Source organism: Lissotriton helveticus (assembly GCF_964261635.1).
Source record: "Lissotriton helveticus chromosome 1_1 unlocalized genomic scaffold, aLisHel1.1 SUPER_1_unloc_40, whole genome shotgun sequence".
NCBI classification, from domain to species: domain Eukaryota; kingdom Metazoa; phylum Chordata; class Amphibia; order Caudata; family Salamandridae; genus Lissotriton; species Lissotriton helveticus.
In genome coordinates this window covers 527,124-551,776 of record NW_027611682.1, presented here as the reverse complement: position 1 = coordinate 551,776, position 24,653 = coordinate 527,124, and the positions used below count along the sequence as shown (strand labels likewise).

At 49.7% G+C, this 24,653-nt stretch overlaps 1 protein-coding gene across 1 annotated transcript in view; it reads right to left on the bottom strand.

Annotated features, from left to right (window-relative positions):
• Window positions 1-21,373, bottom strand: part of LOC144806041 (uncharacterized) — a 761,680-nt gene extending 740,307 nt beyond the window's left edge. Inside the window, exons 1-2 of the mRNA XM_078672489.1 lie at window positions 21,335-21,373; window positions 6,763-6,875 (exon numbers count right to left, since the gene is read on the bottom strand). The gene's annotated coding sequence lies outside the window, so the exon portion shown is untranslated. The remainder of the gene's footprint in view (window positions 1-6,762; window positions 6,876-21,334) is intronic.
• Between the last annotated feature and the right edge of the window lie 3,280 nt (window positions 21,374-24,653).

The window sequence follows — 24,653 nt, the reverse complement described above, 5'->3', positions numbered from 1 at the left end:
TTTGGAGATAGCACCGTATGTCATAACTTTGAAAGCCAACGTTAGGTTGCCACGTATTCCCCAATACAAAATATCTAGCGAATGTGAAAAGGCGTTATTGACGATTGTTTATGACCTGATTGATAAAGACGTCATCGAAGAAACAACAGGTAATGTTTGTAACAGTCCAGTTCTGCCCGTCTTAAAGCGTACTGATCCTTCACAGCCCCCTGTGTATAGGTTCGTGATCGACCTCAGAGAAGTGAACAAGATAGTTATTCCACAGTTTCCAGTTGTCCCCGACATTACTGGTTTATTGACAATGGTTCCAGCTTCAGCAGCTTGGTTCTCGGTGATCGACCTGAAGAACGCTTTCTTCAGCATCCCGATTGCCGAGGAAAGTAGAGACATTTTTGGCTTCAATTTAGGAGGACGAAGCTTCCGCTTCAAGTGCGCTCCTCAAGGCTACTGCGAAAGCCCATCAATATTCAGTCAGGCCCTGAAAACACAACTAGGCACGATTGTTCTACCGAATGGCTCAACTCTGATTCAGTACGTAGACGATCTGCTGATCGCTGCAGACACTGAAGAGATTTGCAAGAAAGCTACGTTATCATTATTACGTAACTTATGTGACATGAAGCACAAAGTCTCTCTTTCCAAACTCCAATTTTGCCGACAAGACGTAACCTACCTAGGTCACATCTTGTCGAAGGAGGGAAGGAGACTGACACCAGAAAGAATACAGGCAATTGCAGAACTGAGTGCCCCAAGGACACAGAGAGAGGTTCGAGCCTTCTTGGGCATTACATCGTACTGTAGACAATGGATACCGAATTTCTCACTACTAGCCAAACCCTTGCTGGCACTACTCTGCAAAGACACGCCAAATCCTATGCCCTGGTCTGAAGATTGTCAGACGAGTTTCCACGAGTTGCGTGATGCATTGTGTTCGGCTCCTGTGTTGGGAAACCCCAACTACAGTAAGCCTTTTACACTATATGTCCATGTGAAGGAAGGTTGTGCATTATCAGTTTTAACACAACATTTTGGGGACAGACAGCGCCCATGCGCGTATTTTTCGGCAACTCTAGACCCTGTGGCTAAAGCCCTACCAAGTTGTCTGAGGGCTACCGCCGCAGCAGCTGTCTGCATTCGACAATCCGCTGGATTAGTCATGAATAATACTCTGATCGTTATGGTTCCGCATGCAGTAGACATTTTACTAAACAGGACGAAGACACAACATCTTACTAGCGCTCGACTATCCAGTTACGAACTTACACTGCTAGCAAGTCACATCCACATAAAGAGGTGTGATACACTGAACCCCGCAACGTTATTACCCATTCCGACAGAAACAGACAAGATTGATAACCATGACTGCTGTTTTAGGACAGAAGAAGAGACAAAAGGGAGAGTAGACTTGCAGGACACTCCCCTTCCTGAATGCAACGATACTTTATGGGTTGATGGTTCATGTTCAAGCTGCCGAATGGTGATACGACTGCAGCATATGCCGTAACGACATTACACACCATTATAGAGACCGCGCGCATTTCCCATAATTCTGCACAAGCTGCAGAGCTAATTGCGCTTACCAGAGCATGTGTGTTAGCGAAAGGAAAGCGAGTGAATGTGTACACTGACAGCCAATACGCCTTTGGCGTGGCTCACAGTTTTGGGAGATTGTGGCGTGAACGTGGATTCCTGACGTCACATGGTGCAAAGATACAACATGGTCAGCTAGTTAATGAGCTCCTCGAGTCACTGACCTTGCCACTACAAGTTGCCATTGTGAAATGCAGTGCACACAAAAAGATTCAAGATGATGTTGGCCACGGGAATGCATTTGCAGACGAGGTTGCGAAAGAGACTGCAAGGAACACAATGAGTCGGATGTATGTTGTAGGTCCCGCTAGATGGATTACTGATGTGGGAATGTGTGAGGACACCATCGAAAGCGTAAAATCTATACAAGCCGAGGCAACTGAGAAAGAGGTGAATGAATGGAGAGAAAGTAAAGGTAGATTAGACGCGAATGGTTGTTGGGTCGAACTGTCAGAACACCAGCGATGGCTATTACCTAACACATATGTACTTGCAGTAGTAACAATGGCTCATGGAGTTGCGCACATCAGTTCGAGAGGAATCTGTAAAGTATTGGCCCCAGTATGGCAGAATAGCAATATCCCAAAATATGCAGAGAATGTGGTCAGAAACTGTATAGTGTGTTTGAAGTACAATCCCGGTAGGGGAACCCCAACTCCAGCTGGTCATTTTGCGCCTCCAACGTATCCGTTCGAGGTTTTGCAGCTCGATTTCATTCACATGGAGAGATGCAACAATCTTAAGTATGTGCTCGTTGTTGTTTGCGCTTTCTCCAGGTGGGTGGAAGCGTACCCCCTTAAGGACAATACTGCCTTGTCAACTGCCAAAGCCCTTGTCAAAGAGTTCTTCCCTAGATTTGGTATGCCTAGAATCGTCTGGAGTGATAATGGAAGTGAATTCGTAGGACGCGTGATGAAGAGAGTGTGTGAGTGTTTAGGCATACGACAAAAGTTTCACTCTGCGAATCACCCCCAATCAGCTGGATTAGTAGAGTGCTACAATGGCACTTTAAAGCTCAAATTAGCCAAGATCCAAGCCTGTACAGGTCTTAAATGGCCTGGCGCCTTGCCCCTAGCACTCTTGTCAACCAGAATGACCGTCCATTCCAGGTTAGGACTTAGCCCCCATGAGATAGTGTTTGGCCGCCCAGCCAACGTCTGGGGCGTGCCAAGGCCAAAGAAACTCAGCGAAATAGAGCACCCCGTACTGCTTGACTACTTGTGCGAATTGACAACTAAATTGCGTGTTTTACACCAACAGGTTCACAGTTCCTCTCCGCCAGCCTCTGACGATCCAGGTCACTCCATCGCACCCGGCACATGGGTCTTGGTGCGGAATTTCCAGCGCACAAACAACGGACAGCCGAGGTGGACCGGACCGTACCTGGTACTTCTTTCCACGAGATCAGCTGTTCGGGTGGAAGGCAAAAAGAACTGGGTGCACGGGACCCATTGTAAACGGGTCCCTCTGCCCCTTCCATACGACCGGTGGGTCAACGAAGGAATTGCCGACTCCGAGACAGAATCCATACCTCGCTTCATCCCTTTCAGCGATGCACGTTTAAAAGAAACTGGTACCGAAAAGGAGAGTGATCATATTTTACAAGGACTTGTGCCACCGTCAATGCAGTTGGACACTTCAGAACCTAAGACATTGTTTGAAGACCACACCGTACCTGGGAAACAACAATATAATCTAAGGTCAAGACAAAGAGACTAATAAAAAGCAAACTAATGTGATTTCCCTTCCCCCAAGAACTATTTTTGATTTTTCAGCTCTCTCACTCTCAGGAAACTTGCTCATTTTTGATTTTTGAACCGCCATCCGGTTCTGCTGCTAGGGTTTAGGTCAACGGTTCTGGTTGGTCCAAGGGAGTTACCCCGGACTGAACAGAGCGCACTCCCTGGCAGAATCAACCTACCACCGCGGGCAGCAACTAGAGGATGGAGTTTCCTAGGGTAAAGAGACCTACCAGATTCACGAACATTGAAAGACAACTATGCATTGTACTGGCCAAAATAAGGTTTTTGATAACATGTATTTTAATGTTGTGTAGCATAACGATGTTTTTGACTGGTTATACTCTATTCGTATTCCAAGTTACTTTTTCAAATGACACCCGGCCACCGCCTCCTCCTACTATCTCTCCACACTACTTACACCCTCTACCTGAACACGAGTCGGCCAGAAGACTCGAATTTATAAATAACTCATTCATTCAACTTCTACACCAACACCAGTCCATAATGAACACATCGAACTGTTGGATATGCGGACTCATGCCGCACACGACTGATAAGGGTATCCCATACTTCATCCTGCCTTTCAGTTATTATGGTTCTCTGTGGGCTTTCCAGACCATGTTCCTATTCGCCCTAGAACCATACCCGACCCGTTCTACTGAGAGTGATTCCAGTAACAAGGCACTAGTAGCAGGGATAAGAAATATGAGTAGAGAGTTCGACACATATCTTACGATTCCCAAAGATGAACTCACTCCGTACACTCGTTGGAACGTAACTAAATATGGGGTTTACCTGAGTAAGAGCCAGACAGCAAAGAAATCCCGCCCAGTTTGGATAGTACCCAACCGAGGTCACTTATGTTTACAAGGTATCGGCAGGGATCCCAAAGCACAATTAGGGAAGAGAATATGCACGGAAACCTATGTGTTCGCTTCCCGAACTTCCCCTATATTCTTAGCAGCCAAAGGCACGTATTTCGTCTGCCATGACCAAGCCTACACCTGGTTGCCCCCTGACTTCTCAGGTACATGCTTTATCTCATTTCTGCTGCCTCCCACCTACACGGCCAGAGCAGATTACCATCGGACAAGGACAGCTAGAGGTGTCGTGAGTAAAGACGACACCGCGGGTCAGGAATTCGCTGACTTCGCAAAGGGTTTTCTGCCATTTTGGGGGCCTATGGTGAACAGCAGGAATATTCGCCAGTTATCGAGGATAGTTGAATCCGCCGTGATTACAACGGCCGGAGCCCTTGGCAATTTGACGACCGAACTTCAGTCGGATCGACTTATGACCCTTCAGAACCGAGTTGCACTAGATATCATACTCGCCGATCGTGGTGGTGTGTGTAGAGTGATCCAATCCAGTTGTTGCATTTTCATCCCTGATAACGCACCGACAGTGTACCAGGCCATCTCTAAGCTACACGAGATATCTGGTTCCCTTCACGTAGAAAAAGGGGACTGGTCCTTACTAGGGTGGTTCTGGGAACTGATCGCTACCTGGGGATGGAAAACACTGATCTTCATTGGGATGATCTTAGCACTTCTGTTTATGTTCTGCCTGTGTGTACAGTGCGCTCCTGCACTATGTGGCCTTTATGCTACCTCATGTGTACAGAAGCCTGTGTCAAGGTACGAACTGAGCAACAGAATGATGCTACAGCAGCATCTCCACGAATTCCTTCATACAGATTTAGACTCGGATTAACATGAATTATTGCCTTATATGAGGGCAAAAGGAGGATCTGTGGTTCTGAAATTCTGGACCCTACTGTTGTCCCGGTATCGAGGTCCGATACCCGTGTCCCGAAACATCAACGTACCATGACGAATTTGGTGTCGACGAACCGATAATGATTAGGACATCATTCCTATGCATTTGCGTCATGATCGAGGCATGCTAACACCCCTAAATCGTAGTTTCCGTCCCGACCCCTCAGACTCCATTTTGTAAACGGTATCCATCTTGTGTCTTGACCTCATGATAAGTCAATTAAAGGTCGAGCTTGATATAAAAGGACACGTCCACCTTCCCTGACTTCCCCCTGACCTATCCCAACTGACTCCCTTGCCTCCAGCCAAACCTGTTTGGGCAGCTCCTCGCCCAGTGGCCTAATACGATAGCATCAATGCATAACATGCCCCAAACCATTCACTACATCCAGATCATGTTTTCTACACGCACACCTGTCCGCGTTCCCTGTTTATGGCCAGTTTTATGACTAGGAGGTGCCTTCTTTTATTGGGGCTTCACCGATATCTGATGGGAGTTCCGGGCTTGGCTGGGTAATCTATCACGAATTGGACATCTAAAATACGGGCTTGCCTACATGACTTCGCTCTTTTGTATTATTGTAGAAATATGTGTATAGCCATATCATAAACTCAAGAATTCTTGCTTGCAGCTATTATTTTTGTATATAAGGAGAAGGCTGGTTCTGTAAAAACGAACAGTCTCCTGAGAACACATGACCCGTGATTGTCGTGCTTCTAGGACACCTGTTACTTGGTAGCTGCCAATAAAACTTGATCTCTGACTGCGACTAGAAGACTCAGTGTTTCTGTGGTCCGGAACAAGGGAGAACTCAGAGGTCTTCGGGTGTTATCCCCTGGCACCAAACGGGTTCCTAAAAACCCGTTACCTCAGGGGTGTATGCCAAGGCGGCCAGGTCTAACAACACCAAAGGGCTTCATCAGGGCTGGTAAAAACAACAGATCAATGATCATAAATACACATGAGATTATGAACCCTTCACCATAAGTGCAATAGTGGAAATGTTCTTGAGCCAGAAAAGAAACAGTGCTTCTGATGGTGCACAACACATGACAGCAACGGCCATGAGAACACCCACACAAGAAACCAAAACGAAAAACCAAGACTCTTGTGAAGTGATGAACAAAAACAGAGAGTATTAGGACCCAAATGACCTATTCCAATAAAAAGCACATCTAATCAGTCTTTGTGAGGTTAGGAAAAAAAAACATAGAACAACAACCATTAAATGAGTATCTTTACCCATTTAGTTGCACAACACATTAGGTGATCCCAACTAACTATCTGGGTCACAGCCAGGGAGAAAAGCCAGTGTGGCACAAAAACCAACTCCACAAGTCATATATTAGACCTGTATTTTTGTTGAAACTCAACAGCAGTGACTTGGTGAAGTTTAAAACACATCAACCATAAATTCCAATGATTTTTTATTTACCTGAAGTGGAAACCTTTATTCCACGTGCCTTGCAAGACGATGGATAGACCACCAAAACACAATTCAAACACAGAAATCCTGGAGCAGAAAAGAAGCAGTCTCTGTTACGACCACAACCATCATCTTTTTACTTAATCATTAGTAGCATGGCTTAGATATTCGCCATCCTATGTCCAGTATATATGACCCAAAACACCAAATAGCAAGTTGCTATACCTTGTCAGGTTAGACCTTTCTGCGCAGTATCAACAATTCGGATCCTTGCTTGCTAGTTGGTCGTTTCAGGCTCCAGACAAGTTTAGTGTAAGTCACTATGTCTTCAGTTCGTTCTGTGAAGCAAAATGAATGAGCCATCATTGAGAAAACATCTTCTAGTATTAACTATGCCGTTTGCATCTCACGGTGCACGAAAAAAGAGATTCTCCTTACATATTATGTCGGGAAAACTAATATTTTAAAAACGGCGCCGTTCAGATAGCACTATGCACGTGACGTGATTCTCCTCGCATGCATGTTCAGAGAACCAATATCTGAGAAACTCATTACGTATTGCGCTGGTATCCCTCACCCTCACCCCCTCAGAACCCACACCCCCTCACCCTCAAACACCCCCTCACCCTCACACCCCCTCACCCTCACTCTCCCTCACACCCTCACCCTCACTCACCCTCACACTCCTCTCAGCCTCTCTCACCCTCACCCTCACCCCCCCACTCCCTCACACCCTCACACACCTTCACATACCCTCACTCACCCTCACACACCATCTCACCCTCACACACCCTCTCACCCCCTTCACATCATGCCTCACACTGCTGCACGCCTCACACTGCTGCACGCCGCACACTACTGCATTACTCATACTGCTGCATGCCTCACACTGTTGCACGCCTAACACTGCTGCCCGCTGTATACTGCTGCCCGCCTCACACTGCTGCATGCCTCATACTGCTGCACGCCACACACTGCTGCATGCCTCACACTGCTGCATGCCTCACACTGCTGCACGCCACACACTGCTGCATGCCTCACACTGCTGCACGCCTCACACTGCTGCATGCCTCACACTGCTGCACGCCTCACACTGCTGCACGCCTCACACTGCTGCACGCTGCACACTGCTGCATGCTGCACACTGCTGCACGCCGCACACTGCTGCACGCCACACACTGCTGCACGCCTCACACTGCTGCACGCCTCACACTGCTGCACGCCACACACTGCTGCATGCCGCACACTGCTGCACGCCACACACTGCTGCACGTCTAACACTGTTGCATGCCTCACACTGCTGCATGCCTCACACTGCTGCACGCCTCACACTACTGCATTACTCATACTGCTGCATGCCTCACACTGTTGCACGCCTAACACTGCTGCACACCTCACACTGCTGCATGCCTCACACTGCTGCATGCCTCACACTGCTGCACGCCTCACACTGCTGCATGCCTCACACTGCTGCACGCCTCACACTGCTGCATGCCTCACACTGCTGCACGCCTCACACTGCTGCACGCCTCACACTACTGCAGTACTCATACTGCTGCATGCCTCACACTGTTGCACGCCTAACACTGCTGCACACCTCACACTGCTGCATGCCTCACACTGCTGCATGCCTCACACTGCTGCACGCCTCACACTGCTGCATGCCTCACACTGCTGCACGCCTCACACTGCTGCATGCCTCACACTGCTGCACGCCTCACACTGCTGCACGCCTCACACTGCTGCATGCTGCACACTGCTGCACGCTGCAAACTGCTGCATGCCGCACACTGCTGCACGCCACACACTGCTGCACGCCTAACACTGCTGCACGCCGCACACTGCTGCATGCCGCACACTGCTGCATTACTCATACTGCTGCCTGCCTCACACTGCTGCACGCCTCACACTGCTGAACACTGCTGCATGCCTCACACTGCTGCATTACTCACACTGCTGCACTCCTCACACTGCTGCACGCTGCTGCACGCCTCACACTGCTGCACGCCTCACACTGCTGCACACCTCACACTACTGCACGCCTCACACTGCTGCATGCCTCACACTGCTGCACGCCACACACTGCTGCACGCCTCACACTGCTGCACGCCTCACACTGCTGCACGCCTCACACTGCTGCATGCTGCACACTGCTGCACGCCGCACACTGCTGCATGCCGCACACTGCTGCACGCCACACACTGCTGCACGCCTAACACTGCTGCACGCCGCACACTGCTGCATGCCGCACACTGCTGCACGCCACACACTGCTGCATGCCTAACACTGCTGCACGCGTAACACTGCTGCACGCCACACACTGCTGCACGCCTCACACTGCTACACGCTGCTGCATTATACTCACACTGCTGCATGCCACACACTGCTGCATGCCACACACTGCTGCATGCCACACACTGCTGCACGCCACACACTGCTGCACGCCACACACTGCTGCACGCCACACACTGCTGCATGCTCACACTGTTGCACGACACACACTGCTGCACGCCACACACTGCTGCACGCCACACACTGCTGCACGCCTAACACTGCTGCACGCCGCACACTGCTGCACGCCGCACACTGCTGCATGCCACACACTGCTGCACGCCACACACTGCTGCACGCCTAACACTGCTGCACGCCGCACACTGCTGCACGCCGCACACTGCTGCACGCCACACACTGCTGCACGCCACACACTGCTGCACGCCACACACTGCTGCACGCCTAACACTGCTGCACGCGTAACACTGCTGCACGTCTAACACTGCTGCACGCCTCACACTGCTACACGCTGCTGCATTATACTCACACTGCTGCATTACTCACACTGCTGCACGCCTCACACTGCTGCACGCCACACACTGCTGCACGCCTCGCACTGCTGCATGCCTCACACTGCTGCACGCCACACACTGCTGCATGCCACACACTGCTGCACGCCACACACTGCTGCACGCCACACACTGCTGCATGCTGCACACTGCTGCATGCTGCACACTGCTGCACGCCGCACACTGCTGCACGCCTAACACTGCTGCATGCCGCACACTGCTGCACGCCGCACACTGCTGCATGCCGCACACTGCTGCACGCCACACACTGCTGCACGCCTCGCACTGCTGCATGCCTCACACTGCTGCACGCCACACACTGCTGCATGCCACACACTGCTGCACGCCACACACTGCTGCACGCCGCACACTGCTGCATGCTGCACACTGCTGCACGCCGCACACTGCTGCATGCTGCACACTGCTGCACGCCACACTGCTGCATGCTGCACACTGCTGCACACCACACACTGCTGCACGCCACACACTGCTGCATGCTGCACACTGCTGCACGCCACACACTGCTGCACGCCTAACACTGCTGCACGCCTCACACTGCTACACACTGCTGCACGCCACACACTGCTGCATGCTCACACTGCTGCATGCTCACACTGTTGCACGACACACACTGCTGCATGCTCACACTGTTGCACGACACACACAGCTGCACGCCACACACTGCTGCACGCCACACACTGCTGCATGCCACACACGGCTGCACGCCACACACTGCTGCACGCCACACACTGCTGCACGCCACACACTGCTGTACGCCACACACTGCTGCACACCGCACACTGCTGCACACTGCTGATTGTTCTATGTTAGGGACGAATACCCATATGTGCGCTGTGTGCCATATTAATTTTTTCTTCATAGAATTTGGTCTGTGCTTGGATCATCTCCCTATGATATTGTCTAATAGCTGCCTTATATTGACTTTTGATGGCGGGATCATAGTTTTTTCTCCACACCCTTTCCATTCTTTTACATGATTTTTTTGTCAGAATTAATTGCTTATTGAACCATGGGGCTTTAATCCTAACTTCAAGTTTACTTTGTCTGGTTTTCTGTGGGTGTTGGGCTGCAACTTTGTTGAGCCACTCAGCCCAAATCTTGTTGGCCTCTTCTACGTCATCTGTCAGGCTTGGTCATCTAATTCAATCCTTACGTTGTCAGGTAGGGATTTTGGCTATTTATTCTTAATCCCGGTTACTTTGTGACTGGTGTGTCGAGCCTGTGGATTTTCCATTGTAAACGGGATGAAATAATGATCCGACCATGGCATTGGTATAGGGGTCTCTACTTCTAGCTTAGGGTCATTTGAAACAAGCATTGGCGTAACCAATAGGTCTCGCCTTTGGGACCTTATAAGTGTTTAGCCATGCATAAGTTGATGCTGTTGCACCAAGGATATTGTGCAGCATAACTAAATACTTATAATGTTCCAAAAGCGAGACCTATTGGCTATGCCAATGCTTGTTTAGTGTTGCACTGGTGTTTCCTTTGGTACAGTGCTATACACTGTATTTTAAAATAGGGTTAATACATTTAATCAAATATACGTTGCCCGTGCAAGATCGTTTCCTACTGTTTTTGTAGTGTTGCTCTGGTGTTTCCATTCTAATTATTAAAAAATGTTTTTGTGTCAAGGATCAGAGCGGCAGTGGAAATATACAGTGAATCATGCCCTCTAATAGTGGATGTAAAAATGGCATCAATGCTGTGCACTGGCATGCTGAAGGCACCATCTATGCATATTTGTAATTCTGGGGAGATATGATCTTATTCTATTCTGACTTGTGTTCCAGGCGAACCCTAGAACGAATACACTAACTGTTTATTGCTCATTTTAAACTAATAAAGAGATTGAACTGGAGGACTCTGAGACTCTGAAAATGCATCTCTGCCACGGAATTGACCTCTCTGGTTGTTTACTTGGAAGCAGGAGCAAATCTTGCAATAATACCTAAACTCCCGACAGTCATCTTCAAAAGTCTGATTATAAAAAAAGCTTGCAAAAACGAGTTTCTTTACAGGTGCTTGTTGTTGTCCTAGATATTCATGTATGCATGGGTATCTGCGGTGGCTGTCCTTAAGTGGCATTTTGTTAACTATTCAAAAGTGTACTCAAAGCGAGCTCTGGCTGATGCTTGCGCATCCACGGAGCCATCGTTGAATGAACAGGTTTTGATTAAGTAAAGCACATTCAAATATTCTCCCTGTAGATGTGCGTGCATCAGTGGTAGGAGCGATCTTTGATGAGATTTGTTAAAGCAAGTGCCATTTGAAGATGCAAGTAGTGCATGCGTGCACTTGGGGCACGTTAGAATGTCAGCATGCGTGTGCACGCAATCAGCTCTTTTTTGAATCACATACTCGTGCTTGTGGCGCGCCCCTGCTTGCTCCCGCAAGGCGGATGCCGCCAGAAGCACGAGTATGTGCTTCCAAAAAGAGCAGAGCAATAGCTAAAGGTCCTCCTATGCAGCGCATGCGCGCTGCGTAAACGAGACCTAAAAATGGCATCCGATATGGTACCCTTTACATGGGTGCTTGTGTTTATCAGTTGTTTCAGTTGCATGGCCTCCATGTCATGAATTAATCTAACTGCTGTGGTATTATCAGGTTCATCCAGATGGAAGTTTAAGTCCCCCAATAATGTAATGGAGCTCTCGCTGGCCACCATGTCTGCTATTAAGCTGGGAAATTCCTCTAGGAACGGAGTGGGGGGTCCTGGGGGTCTATAGAGCAGTGTGCCTGAAAACGAGTTATTAGCCGATGTTTTAGGCTGAATTGTACAGTTTCACTGTTGGTGGTGGCAACGGACGATATCATGCATTCTTAGTCGTTTTTGTAAATGATTGCTTCCCCGCCTCCCCTTTTTCCCATCCTGCCTTGCCTTTGGATAAGGAAATCGGGGGTTAGTCCTTGGATTATGCCAGGGGCGGACCAGTCATTCAACCACGTTTCAGTAACGAAGCGAATGTCAAGTTCTTTATTCTCTATTAGCATTATGATTTCTGTGGTGTGTGCTGGCAAGGATCTACTGTTAATAAGTCCCATTTCCCATTGCTCATTCCTTGTGGGCCTATCTAGTTGTAGTTGCCCTTCAATCTTGCCTGAGTTAAACTTAGTCCGGCAGAGAGGGCATGACATCTTCTTCCCTATCAAGCTTGTAGGCGCTAGAGTCATCTCACAATGGGCTCTACCCGAGTATCTCAATGAGAGTAATAATGCTCTATCATATGTGATGAGCTTACCGTTTTCTGGGTTGAATCCGGCATGGTTCCTTGCCCATGACCGTGTCCGGACGCAGGCGGGCTTGCCTTAGGCGCGCCAGAAGCGTGACGCTGCCCGTCCGTGCTGCGGGCACCATAAGTAGGCTTTTGCTTAACTCAGTGGTTCCCAAAGTGTGCGCCGCGGCACCCCGGTGCGCCGTGATTAGAAGCCAGGGTTGCCGCGGCGCAGGATGTGGGTCGTGGAAATTGCAATCCGCAATTCCTCCCCCTCCTTTGTGCTGCCAGGTCACGTGATCCTCTTGAAGTGTTCGCTTGACCAGCTGACTGTCCTCGCATATGACACGCAGGGCTTCCACCACTCGGTTCCTGAGGGAACAGCACTCGGCTGCAACTCAACCAAGCATGGGCTTTCCGGCTGACTGAGCTCCGATCACAATCCTGTGAAACGGAACTGCATCAGTAAGAAAGGTATGTCTATTGTCCCCCATCCCGAGGGATCTATGTCTAAGAGACCTGTTGAAGTCTATTTCGCAGTGGTGGGGGTTATTACTAATTCGTCCCCTCGTATTCATTTTTAGATCTCTGGAGCCTTTGATTTTTGCCAGTCCAAGTTTATGAAAATAGGACAATGGCTGATTTATTAAATGTGGGATTGCTTTCTCGTATCATATAGCGCAACCTCGACCCGAAGGTATTGGAGCGCTTTACATCAGCACCAATTTCAGTACACAAGGGCACATTATTTTGTGTGTGTTTTTACAAGTGTCCTGAGTTTGGACTCGTTGTACAGGGGCACTGGCACAGGTGGAGGAGCGGGTGGGGAGCCTACTAGTGACGGTGTTTCAGAGAGTTATTGCTTTGCATTCTGAATGCTGTTGACGCTGTGGACGGTAGAGGGTACCTGTGAGTTGTGAGTCTCCGCGAGGATGCCAGTAAACGCCGCCGCCATCGGACGCGGCCGTTGCTGCTCTTGCTGCTGCTGTTCGTTTTTTGCTTTTTCGCTGTTGCCTTTGCTGCCGCTCCCGCTGCTCCTCCTGCCCTCCCCCCCCCCGGCGATAGATAAGAGGGGAGAAAACCGACCCGCCATTGGGTGTGGCCGCTGCCGCTGCTGCTGCCTCTTCTGCTTCTTCTGCTGCTGTGTCCCCCCCACCCCCGGCGAGAGAGAAAACAGAGCGGGGGAAGGGCGGGAGAAGAGCAACAAACTGATTAAAGAGAGGGCAAAAAAGCGGCAAAAAGTGGGCACTAACTGCTGCCCCTACTACTGCCTGCTCCCTTCGCTGTCCTTCACTGTTTGAGGCTGCAGGAACCAATATAGTACGGGCAATCATGGACTACTACGGTCGCAGCGTGTATGAGGAGCCATAATTAAGGGGAGTCATAACCGAGGAGACAGCCACTGCAGGCTGCACTAGCGCCGATGCCATTGCGCTCCCCCTTCATTCCACCACTACCGCTACCACTACTCACTGGACGCAAAATTAGTGACACTCTATAATGGGAAGGGCGATTATATTTTTCTCAGTATCGAATTCAAGAGCCACGATAAGGGGAAAATAAGGAAAAAAATCATCCTCGGTTGCATCTATCTCCACCCTGTAAAAACTCGCCGGGAGGCAGCTTTAAACACTTTGATTCCCATAATAGAGGATCTGGAAGCTCTATTCCCAAATTATTTGTGGTTGCTAATGGGAGATTTCAACTGTAACCTAATGGACCCGGACCCAAGTCAATCCTTCCAAATAGCACTAGGAAATGAAGAGTGGGCAATTCCGGAGATGAAGTCTCAACACCAACGGAAGGAAGTTGGCGGAATGAGACTTGCAACAAAACTAAATCAATCTGGTCTGCGTGCTCTTAATGGAAGATTTCCCACCGATAATCCTGCAGCCTATACCCATATATCCCCTTTCCGCATGGCTACTTTAGATTACATCTGGATATCTCTTTTCGCCTTTCATCTGGTGCACCAGTTCTCGGTAACGCCATCTGCAGACAGCGATCATGCCATCTTAGTATGTAACATCGCCCTTCGGCCTCAACATCGCCCAATAATTCCCCTGATTGGACGGGAATTAAACCTTCAGAAGGTAAAAAAACTGAGATGGTCCAAGGAGAACTGTGAAGTACTTGAAACCGAGATTGATAATCTTCTTTCCGAACATTGCCAAGATGGGGCTGAGTATTTGGCAGGTCCCTCCTGGGAAACAAGACTGAGTAAATTCAGAGACCAGTTGGCATTAAAAATAACAAGTAGCCCTCCACAGGTGCTCCCGGTTTCGACTATCTTGCTGGAGCAAAAACAAGCTGTAACTCTCTCAAAGAGTAAACTAAATAAGTTGCAACGAGCCCATAGTACAGCGAAAGCCAACATAAATCTCTGAAGAACGACATATCAGCGGCTAGAAAAGTCTATAGGAAGGCCCGATTCGCCTTACAAAGACAGGAAGAAGAGCGTCATTGGGCGGCAGCCTTCGAGATAATTAAAACCAAGGATCAAAGGAAGTTTTGGAATTGGGTGAACGAGGCATCCAAAGCTGCCAAACCTCCGACTGTTACTAATATCTCCCCCGCTGATTGGGAGAAGTATGTCAAAGAGCTGTATACAACATCGGGCGTACCAACTGGCAATAGGGGCGTTCAACTAACTCTAGACCAGCAAGTCGAGGAGGAAGACACGCCAAGTCCTATCAAGATAGCAACCGAAGAAATAGCTGCGGTAATAAGGAAAATGCGCTCTGGGGGCGCTCCAGGCCCCAATGGAATTCCAACGCAGGTTTTTAAAGCTGCTGCACAAAAATGGGCTCTGCTGTTGACTCCGCTATTCGAAGATGCTATACTGGGACGTACCATCCCGCGTAAGTGGCATGGATCACTTTTAGTACCTTTCCATAAAAAAGGTTCCCGCTCTGATCCCGATAACTATCGGATGATAGCTCTACTCGATGTGGACGGGAAAGCCTATGCAAGCATATTGTTGAAAGAACTTACAAATTGGGTGGAATCGAATAATCTAATCCCCTTTAGTCAAACTGGCTTCCGAAAAGGCTGCCACATCGAAGACAACCTGATTTCGATAGTCCATTTGATGGAGACTACCATAGCTGCAAAAGGCAAATCCCTGTACATGGGATTTATTGATTTCCGCAAAGCATTCGACAGCGTTAGCCGTCCCAAATTATGGGGAAAACTGTCAAAATGGGGAATTCCGCGGGAACTATTAAATGCGCTAATAGCCCTTCACACGGACACATGGGTCAAGGTCAGAGTAACATCAAAATGGACCACCTCTAACAAAATTTTTACAAATAGAGGCCTTAAACAAGGGTGCACCCTTGCTCCACTACTTTTTAATCTGTACCACGCTGACCTTCCGGAATGGTTAACTGGATCAAGAGCCTTCCCCCCAGGAATTGGCCAAAGCAAAATTCAAATTCTGCAGTATGCGGACGATACGATTCTGCTAGACCAAACTCAGGTGGGCCTCCAAAGGCTGTTCAATTCTCTCGCCCAGTATTGTAAAAACAATATGCTCCAGATAAACGTAGGTAAAACCAAGGCGATGGCAGTATCACCTACGAACACAAAAAAGCTCCTGTGGTTCATAGAGGGGAAGCAATTGGAAACTGTCCCTACATACAAATACTTAGGTGTCTGGATTGACCACAAAGGTAGATGCTCGGTGCATATAACTGAGATGCTGACAGTGGCTCGCCGTCTAGAGGGAGTCTTTTTGAGAACAAAGAACGCCCTACATTCTCAGGATTTTGTCCCATTAATAAAACTGATTAACGCAAAATTTCTGCCCACAATTACTTTTGGAGCAATCATCTTTAAGGACAAACTGAATAATTGGCTTGATAGAGCGCAGTCATCATGTTACCGCCGGGTCTTTCGATTGCCAAACTCGACTTCCCATGCCCAAATACGGAAAGAATTTTCTCTATCCTCCATTCGTTGAATTATGGCTGCAAGATTCGCTATATATTGCCTAAAAGCTAAACAAGCAAATTCCCATACGTTAAAGAGCTGTATATGGCTGGTCCTCAAAAACCCCGCTTCATCATGGAATAAATATCTAACGTTCTGCCTCAAATCGCTCGAAGCGGGGGATATATGGTCTTCTTCTCTGCCCAATGAAACGAAAGGAAATCTCTTAATTAAGCAAGCAAAAATCCTTTCAAACCAATCGGACACACAACTGGTGCTTAAGCTCTCCCATGGCACTTGGGCCGCCAAATTATATGCTCCAAAAATTCTTCCATCTTATCTTGCATCAGCAATGAAACTGTATATTACGCACCAGCTAATGAGATTCCGATTTGGCCTAATTCCGCTGAAAGCATACAAGTTTGGGCAAGGATATAAGATAGGAGCCTCTTCCCAATGCCGGTTTTGCAAATGGGGAGAGGAAAACTTAATTCACATTTTGTGCATTTGCCACCAATTGCGGCCACAAAGAATATTCTGGCTGAGACCAATTTGGCGCCTTCTTGGTATCAGGACATGTCAAGAAGCACTTGAGGAATGTATGAGGGGGGATTCGCCTCAAATGGCGACCCGCTTTGTTAAATTCATTACCGAAATTAATTCCATGACTTTTCCCTTTGTGTAATGCCTGCATTTAATTCTTTGCAAGTAATCGATCTTTGACTTTCCTTGTCCTTTTACTTTTCCTTCCCACCCACTTATTGTTTTAGTTTTAGTTTTTAACAGTCTCGAATGTTTCTATTACTGTCTTTCGTATTTTTGCATATTGCAATGATTTGAAATAATTGTGCAATAAAAACAAACTTTGAACTTTGAAACTTTGACATGAGTTTTGGCATATTGTGCCGAGACACTGTCACACTGATGAATGGGTGGAGCGCTACAAGTGGCACGTGTTGTGGCACATGGTACCGGACACTGCACGTGTGGGTGGGGAGCCTACTAATGGCCTGGGTTTTGGCATATTGTACACTACAGGGGCACTAGCACTTGTGAATGAATGGTTGGAGTGCCAAGGCGTGACCTGGACTTTGGCACCTTGTATGTGAGCACTGCTCCTGTGCAGGGATAGGTGAAATGCTTTCAAGTGGCCTGAGTTTTGGCACTATGTTCATTGGCACTGGCCCGTGTGGAGGATGTTTCATATGAACGACTGCATAAGTAAGTGCTCCTTGTTACTGGAGACCATTGTTGATTAGTTCGTATTAACTCTCCATATTACTAGTGCTGATTTTTGCCTAATTGTCTTTTCAGCCACTAAACCACGTCCCTTTCTGAGTTTGGAGCCTGAGGGTCAGGAACCATGGTGGAGAGCGTTGGGTGGGTGGGTGGAGGGTCAGGGGCCTGGTGCAGAGCGTTGGGTGGGTGCAGGGTCAGGGGCCTGGTGGAGAACGTTGGGTGGGTACAGGGTCAGAGGCCTGGTGGAGAGCGTTGGGTGGGTGCAGGGTCAGAGGCCTGGTGGAGAGTGTTGAGTGGGCACCTTATGCCCTGTAGTGATGGCTACTCTCTGAATCCTTCATCACGCCTAGGCTTGATTCTTCATGTAGACCGGTGGTTCCCAAAGGGGTGCCACGGCACCCCGGTGCGCGGGTAAAAAAACGGTGGGGAGCCACAGCCAACTGCCAATTAGGTCAAGGGAGCTACGGGTCAAAAAAGTTTGGGAACCACTGGCTTAACTACTAGAGCGCTGACCTTTTCCTCGCTCCCCACGAGGGCGAGTCCTCTCAGCTGTGCTCACTGGTCCTGCCCCGCCCAGCTCCCGTTCTACTGTTCGACGTAAGTCAGGCTTCCCCTCAGTGAGAAGCATTCAATTCAATTTCAGTTTAAAAAAAACATTTGTTTCAAAAAGCTTAAAATTTAAAATGCGATTGTCTTAGAAGCTTTCAGAGTAATTTTAAAAGCGATACATTGAATCAATCAAAATACTCTGGCTAAAAAAGACTGTGCGAAGAAGCAAGTTGTCAGTTAGTACTCTCTGGTACCGTGTGTCAGACCTGTGTCAGTTTCTCTGATTCTTCCTGTTTCTCTTGTTAAGCCATGGCAGCTTCTTGAGCTGTGCAGGGTGTGAGCATCTTGAAGGGCAGCCCCAGCTCTACCCCTCCCACTCCCCCCAGTGGACGCGCTAAGGCTTAGCAAGAGAAACAGGAAGAATCTGATCTGAGCCTCTTGTCACCATACATTAGGAATAAACAGATTCGCTGAATAAATGTTGCAAAAATGTAACAGACTCACTCAGTAACCAAGAATGACTCAACGAGCCTGTCTGCTCTGACACTTCTGGAAAGTTAGGGAAGGATTAGCACAACAAGCTGCTTTTACTCCCATGGGACCACCGAGAGCAAAGGAGATACAGCGGCCGCGGCTCAACCCCGACCCCTTTTTGAAGAACACTGAAATACACATGTAGCTGGGGCGGTTGCCAGGGAGGATGTAGATCAGTGATACTCAAAGTACGGCCCGGGGGCCGCATAAGGCACTTCATGGCCTTTACATGCGGACCCCCGGGCAGCAGCAGCACTGCGCTGCTGTTTACTCGACTCAGCACTAACATGAAAAAAAAGTACATATACAGCAAACACTTATTTAAAGGTTAATTGCAGTTAGGAAAAGGAGGTAACTAGGCCTTTATCTTTAGGAACACCTTCATTCTTAAAGGCAGCCACTAGATATACATGCTTCGTTTCCCCATCCCCGACTTTACACCCCGCTGGCATCAGGGCGGCCCCCGGTCACAGCACAGACCAAACTTTGAAGCGCCCGAGAAAATGTTTGTGAGTACCCATGACCTAGATGAACAAAAGGCGGGAGTAGTTAGACAGGAGGACGAAACAGAAGCATGCATCTCTAAAAGGCACAAACAGGAACCAATGATAACAAGCATTGGCATAGCCAATAGGTTGCACCTTTGGGACCTTATAAGTGTTTAGCCATGTAACAGTTGATGTTGTTGCACCAAGGATATTGTGCTGGATAACTAAACACTTATAAGGTCCCAGAGGCGAGACCTACTGGCGATGCCAATGCTTGTTTACCTGGTGGGCATTGGGTGACCGCTGCCTGGTTACTGAGGCCCTAGTGAGGTTGAGTCATATTTGGGGCAGTTTTAGCCTCATCAGATGATGCTGTGCAGGCCCAGGTGCAATGAGGCGCAGTCGGTGCTGCCTGGTCACTGAGGCCCTAGTGAGGTTGAGTCATATTTGGGGGAGTTTTAGCCTCATCAGATGATGCTGTGCAGGCCCAGGTGCAATGAGGCGCAGTCGGTGCTGCCTGGTCACTGAGGCCCTAGTGAGGTTGAGTCATATTTGGGGGAGTTTTATCCTCATCAGATGATGCTTTGCAGGCCCAGCCCAGGTACAATGAAGCGCAGTCGGTGCTGCCTGGTCACTGAGGCCCTAGTGAGGTTGAGTCATATTTGGGGGAGTTTTAGCCTCATCAGATGATGCTGTGCAGGCCCAGGTGCAATGAGGCGCAGTCGGTGCTGCCTGGTCACTGAGGCCCTAGTGAGGTTGAGTCATATTTGGGGGAGTTTTAGCCTCATCAGATGATGCTTTGCAGGCCCAGGTACAATGAGGCGCAGTCGGTGCTTCCTGGTCACTGAGGCCCTATTGAGGTTGAGTCATATTTGGGGGAGTTTTAGCCTCATCAGATGATGCTTTGCAGGCCCAGGTACAATGAGGCGCAGTTGGTGCTGCCTGGTCACTGAGGCCCTAGTGAGGTTGAGTCATATTTGGGGGAGTTTTATCCTCATCAGATGATGCTTTGCAGGCCCAGGTACAATGAGGCGCAGTCGGTGCTGCCTGGTCACTGAGGCCCTAGTGAGGTTGAGTCATATTTGGGGGAGTTTTAGCCTCATCAGATGATGCTTTGCAGGCCCAGGTACAATGAGGCGCAGTTGGTGCTGCCTGGTCACTGAGGCCCTAGTGAGGTTGAGTCATATTTGGGGGAGTTTTAGCCTCATCAGATGATGCTGTGCAGGCCCAGGTGCAATGAGGCGCAGTCGGTGCTGCCTGGTCACTGAGGCCCTAGTGAGGTTGAGTCATATTTGGGGGAGTTTTAGCCTCATCAGATGATGCTTTGCAGGCCCAGGTACAATGAGGCGCAGTCGGTGCTGCCTGGTCACTGAGGCCCTAGTGAGGTTGAGTTATATTTGGGGGAGTTTTAGCCTCATCAGATGATGCTTTGCAGGCCCAGGTACAATGAGGCGCAGTTGGTGCTGCCTGGTCACTGAGGCCCTAGTGAGGTTGAGTCATATTTGGGGGAGTTTTATCCTCATCAGATGATGCTTTGCAGGCCCAGGTACAATGAGGCGCAGTCGGTGCTGCCTGGTCACTGAGGCCCTAGTGAGGTTGAGTCATATTTGGGGGTGTTTTAGCCTCATCAGATGATGCTGTGCAGGCCCAGCCCAGGTACAATGGAGGCGCAGTCGGTGCTGCCTGGGAGTGGGTTCTTTCACTTTCGATTCACGGGGCGGCCCCCCTTCACTCTGGTGAAAGACACAAACGGGATTCAAGTCGATCTTCTCTTCACAGACTTTTCAGGTGAAACAAATGTCCCCGTTTGCTGAGGCCTTGAAAAGAGCGACCCAACCCCAGCAGTGAGGGCCAATGAGCATTGTTGAGACAAAATAATCATCCATCGATGCAACAACAACAACAACAACAGATGAATCCCGGACAGCAGGCTCGAGACCCTGCAGCACCAGACAATCTTTGTATCTCTTGACCTCACCTGGGGGTTCATGTGGGTGCTGTGGGCCCTGCTGGGGTCGGGTTAAAAGAGGCCTGTGGATGAACAACTGCGCATGCGCTGAGGACAGACACTGCTTCTCACAGCGCGGGCTAAAGGAGACTTAGATGAACTGCGCATGCGCCAGGGACAGGCACTTTTATTCGCAGCGCGGGCAAAAGGAGCCTTAGGTGAACTGCGCATGCGCCGGGGACAGACACTGCTTTCTACAGCGGCGCGCGCGATGACCGAACAACTGCGCATGCGCGGAGGACAGATTGCCCTGCTAATGCAATCGAACTCCAGAAGTTGTGTCAAGAAAAATTCACAGTACAGGCTCCGAGAGCGCTGCCAGGACAGGGTCCGTGCGAGGACACAATGATACAATGAATGAAATGTATGTGAGTGCAAAGCCCCTCGTTTAGGGCTCCTCTAAGGTGTGTCTTTGTTCTGCGCAGGCGCAGTGAAACTGTCAGAGAATACGCTGGGCATGCGCAGTGGGGCTGAAAGTCCTCTGACCAGGGCACAGGCTGCACTCCGAGCAAGGTCCTATCTCGGTAATAGGGAGTAATATCTTCGCTCCGCACATGCGCAGCAGTGAAACGCATTTTTTGTTTGCACGTGATGGTGGCTCGTGCAGCGGAGTGAGCGCGGGCGTCACTCGGAGGGGAAATAACACCGGGACACACTCCTCACAGGCAGACGGGCCCCCAGAGTGCCCCCACCTCTACCCCCGACCCTGCTGCCCCCACTGAGCGGTGCACAAGGAGAGGTGAGGCACTCTAATGACAGTTTCCAAGCTCCATTGGTACTGGACTCTTTGCGCGTGCTGGAGACTGTGTCTGTTTTCTGCGCATGCGCAGTTGCACGGCGCGTGAGACTGCGTGGCTGCAGCAATCCCCGTTTCTAAGGTGCATTGGCACTGTCATCTTTGCGCGTGCTGGAGACAGTGTCTGTTCTCCGCGCATGCGCAGTTGCACGGCGCGTGAGACTGACTCTTTTAAGCCTGGCTGCAGCATCCCCGTTTCTAAGGTGCGTTGGTCGCTTTGTGTCTGGGACATTTGAACGGCCGCTGGGGCTGGGGGGAGTTTGAAGCTGCTGCTGCTGCGCCCCCAGTGCGGTGATGGGACGGGCGGGGGGAGCATTGAAGTGTTGAAGAAGCCGAGTCAGGCACCGGTCACTCCTTGTACAGACCCTCCGAGGGATCATAAGAGGGTCAGTCACCCCACTCCTTGTACAGACCCTCCGAGGGAGCATAAGAGGGTCAGTCACCGGTCACTCCTTGTACACACCCTCCGAGGGATCATAAGAGGGTCAGTCACCGGTCACTCCTTGTACAGACCCTCCGAGGGATCATAAGAGGGTCAGTCACCGGTCACTCCTTGTACACACCCTCCGAGGGATCATAAGAGGGTCAGTCACCGGTCACTCCTTGTACAGACCCTCCGAGGGATCATAAGAGGGTCAGTCACCGGTCACTCCTTGTACAGACCCTCCGAGGGATCATAAGAGGGTCAGTCACCGGTCACTCCTTGTACAGACCCTCCGAGGGATCATAAGAGGGTCAGTCACCGGTCACTCCTTGTACAGACCCTCCGAGGGATCATAAGAGGGTCAGTCACCGGTCACTCCTTGTACAGACCCTCCGAGGGATCATAAGAGGGTCAGTCACCTGTCACTGCTTGTACAGACCCTCCGAGGGATCATAAGAGGGTCAGTCACCTGTCACTGCTTGTACAGACCCTCCGAGGGATCATAAGAGGGTCAGTCACCGGTCACTCCTTGTACAGACCCTCCGAGGGATCATAAGAGGGTCAGTCACCGGTCACTCCTTGTACAGACCCTCCGAGGGATCATAAGAGGGTCAGTCATCGGTCACTCCTTGTACACACCCTCCGAGGGATCATAAGAGGGTCAGTCACCGGTCACTCCTTGTACACACCCTCCGAGGGATCATAAGAGGGTCAGTCACCGGTCACTCCTTGTACAGACCCTCCGAGGGATCATAAGAGGGTCAGTCACCTGTCACTGCTTGTACAGACCCTCCGAGGGATCATAAGAGGGTCAGTCACCTGTCACTGCTTGTACAGACCCTCCGAGGGATCATAAGAGGGTCAGTCACCGGTCACTCCTTGTACAGACCCTCCGAGGGATCATAAGAGGGTCAGTCATCGGTCACTCCTTGTACAGACCCTCCGAGGGATCATAAGAGGGTCAGTCACCGGTCACTCCTTGTACACACCCTCCGAGGGATCATAAGAGGGTCAGTCACCGGTCACTCCTTGTACAGACCCTCCGAGGGATCATAAGAGGGTCAGTCACCGGTCACTCCTTGTACAGACCCTCCGAGGGATCATAAGAGGGTCAGTCACCGGTCACTCCTTGTACAGACCCTCCGAGGGATCATAAGAGGGTCAGTCACCGGTCACTCCTTGTACAGACCCTCCGAGGGATCATAAGAGGGTCAGTCACCGGTCACTCCTTGTACACACCCTCCGAGGGATCATAAGAGGGTCAGTCACCGGTCACTCCTTGTACAGACCCTCCGAGGGATCATAAGAGGGTCAGTCACCGGTCACCCCTTGTACAGACCCTCCGAGGGATCATAAGAGGGTCAGTCACCGGTCACTCCTTGTACAGACCCTCCGAGGGATCATAAGAGGGTCAGTCACCGGTCACTCCTTGTACAAACCCTCCGAGGGATCATAAGAGGGTCAGTCATTTGATGGTTTTGCAGATTATGTTTTCTGAGGAAACCACAGCCCCCTGCAAGATGCCGCATTTGTCATACACCAGATACTCCTGCAGTGCACTTAGGATGATGATACTAAGATTTGGGCTGGATCTGTGCCTATACCTGCGTAAAATGAGTGTCATTTAAGCAATACATATTCGGAGGGCACGAATGTGTGTTTGTCGACATGGCCGAACATACTATTAAGTGGACTAATAATTACTGTATTGAGTTACTCTTTCTCTTAACTATAATACACTTGCACCGATTATATGGGGCCCCGGACTGAAAGCTGGGTATTTCCGGTTATCATACCAGATTTGGGCACACATACTCATCCAATATGGCTGAGTTTACTAAACCGTCGAATCGGGCGAAACGGTCTAGCTATTGCACGGTTGGCACTCTTTTACAGTGCTTCTGGCATCCGGTGTTCTAACTAAATTTCCACCCTCGTCATTTTGTACACTCCCTACGTCAGAGGGGTGCCGATACATGCAGGTTCTGCCTGTATATTCGCGCTCCCCCATCTGGTTGTTTACCCTCTCCTTGCGCATGCGTGAACATGCGCACTACTCCCACGGGCAC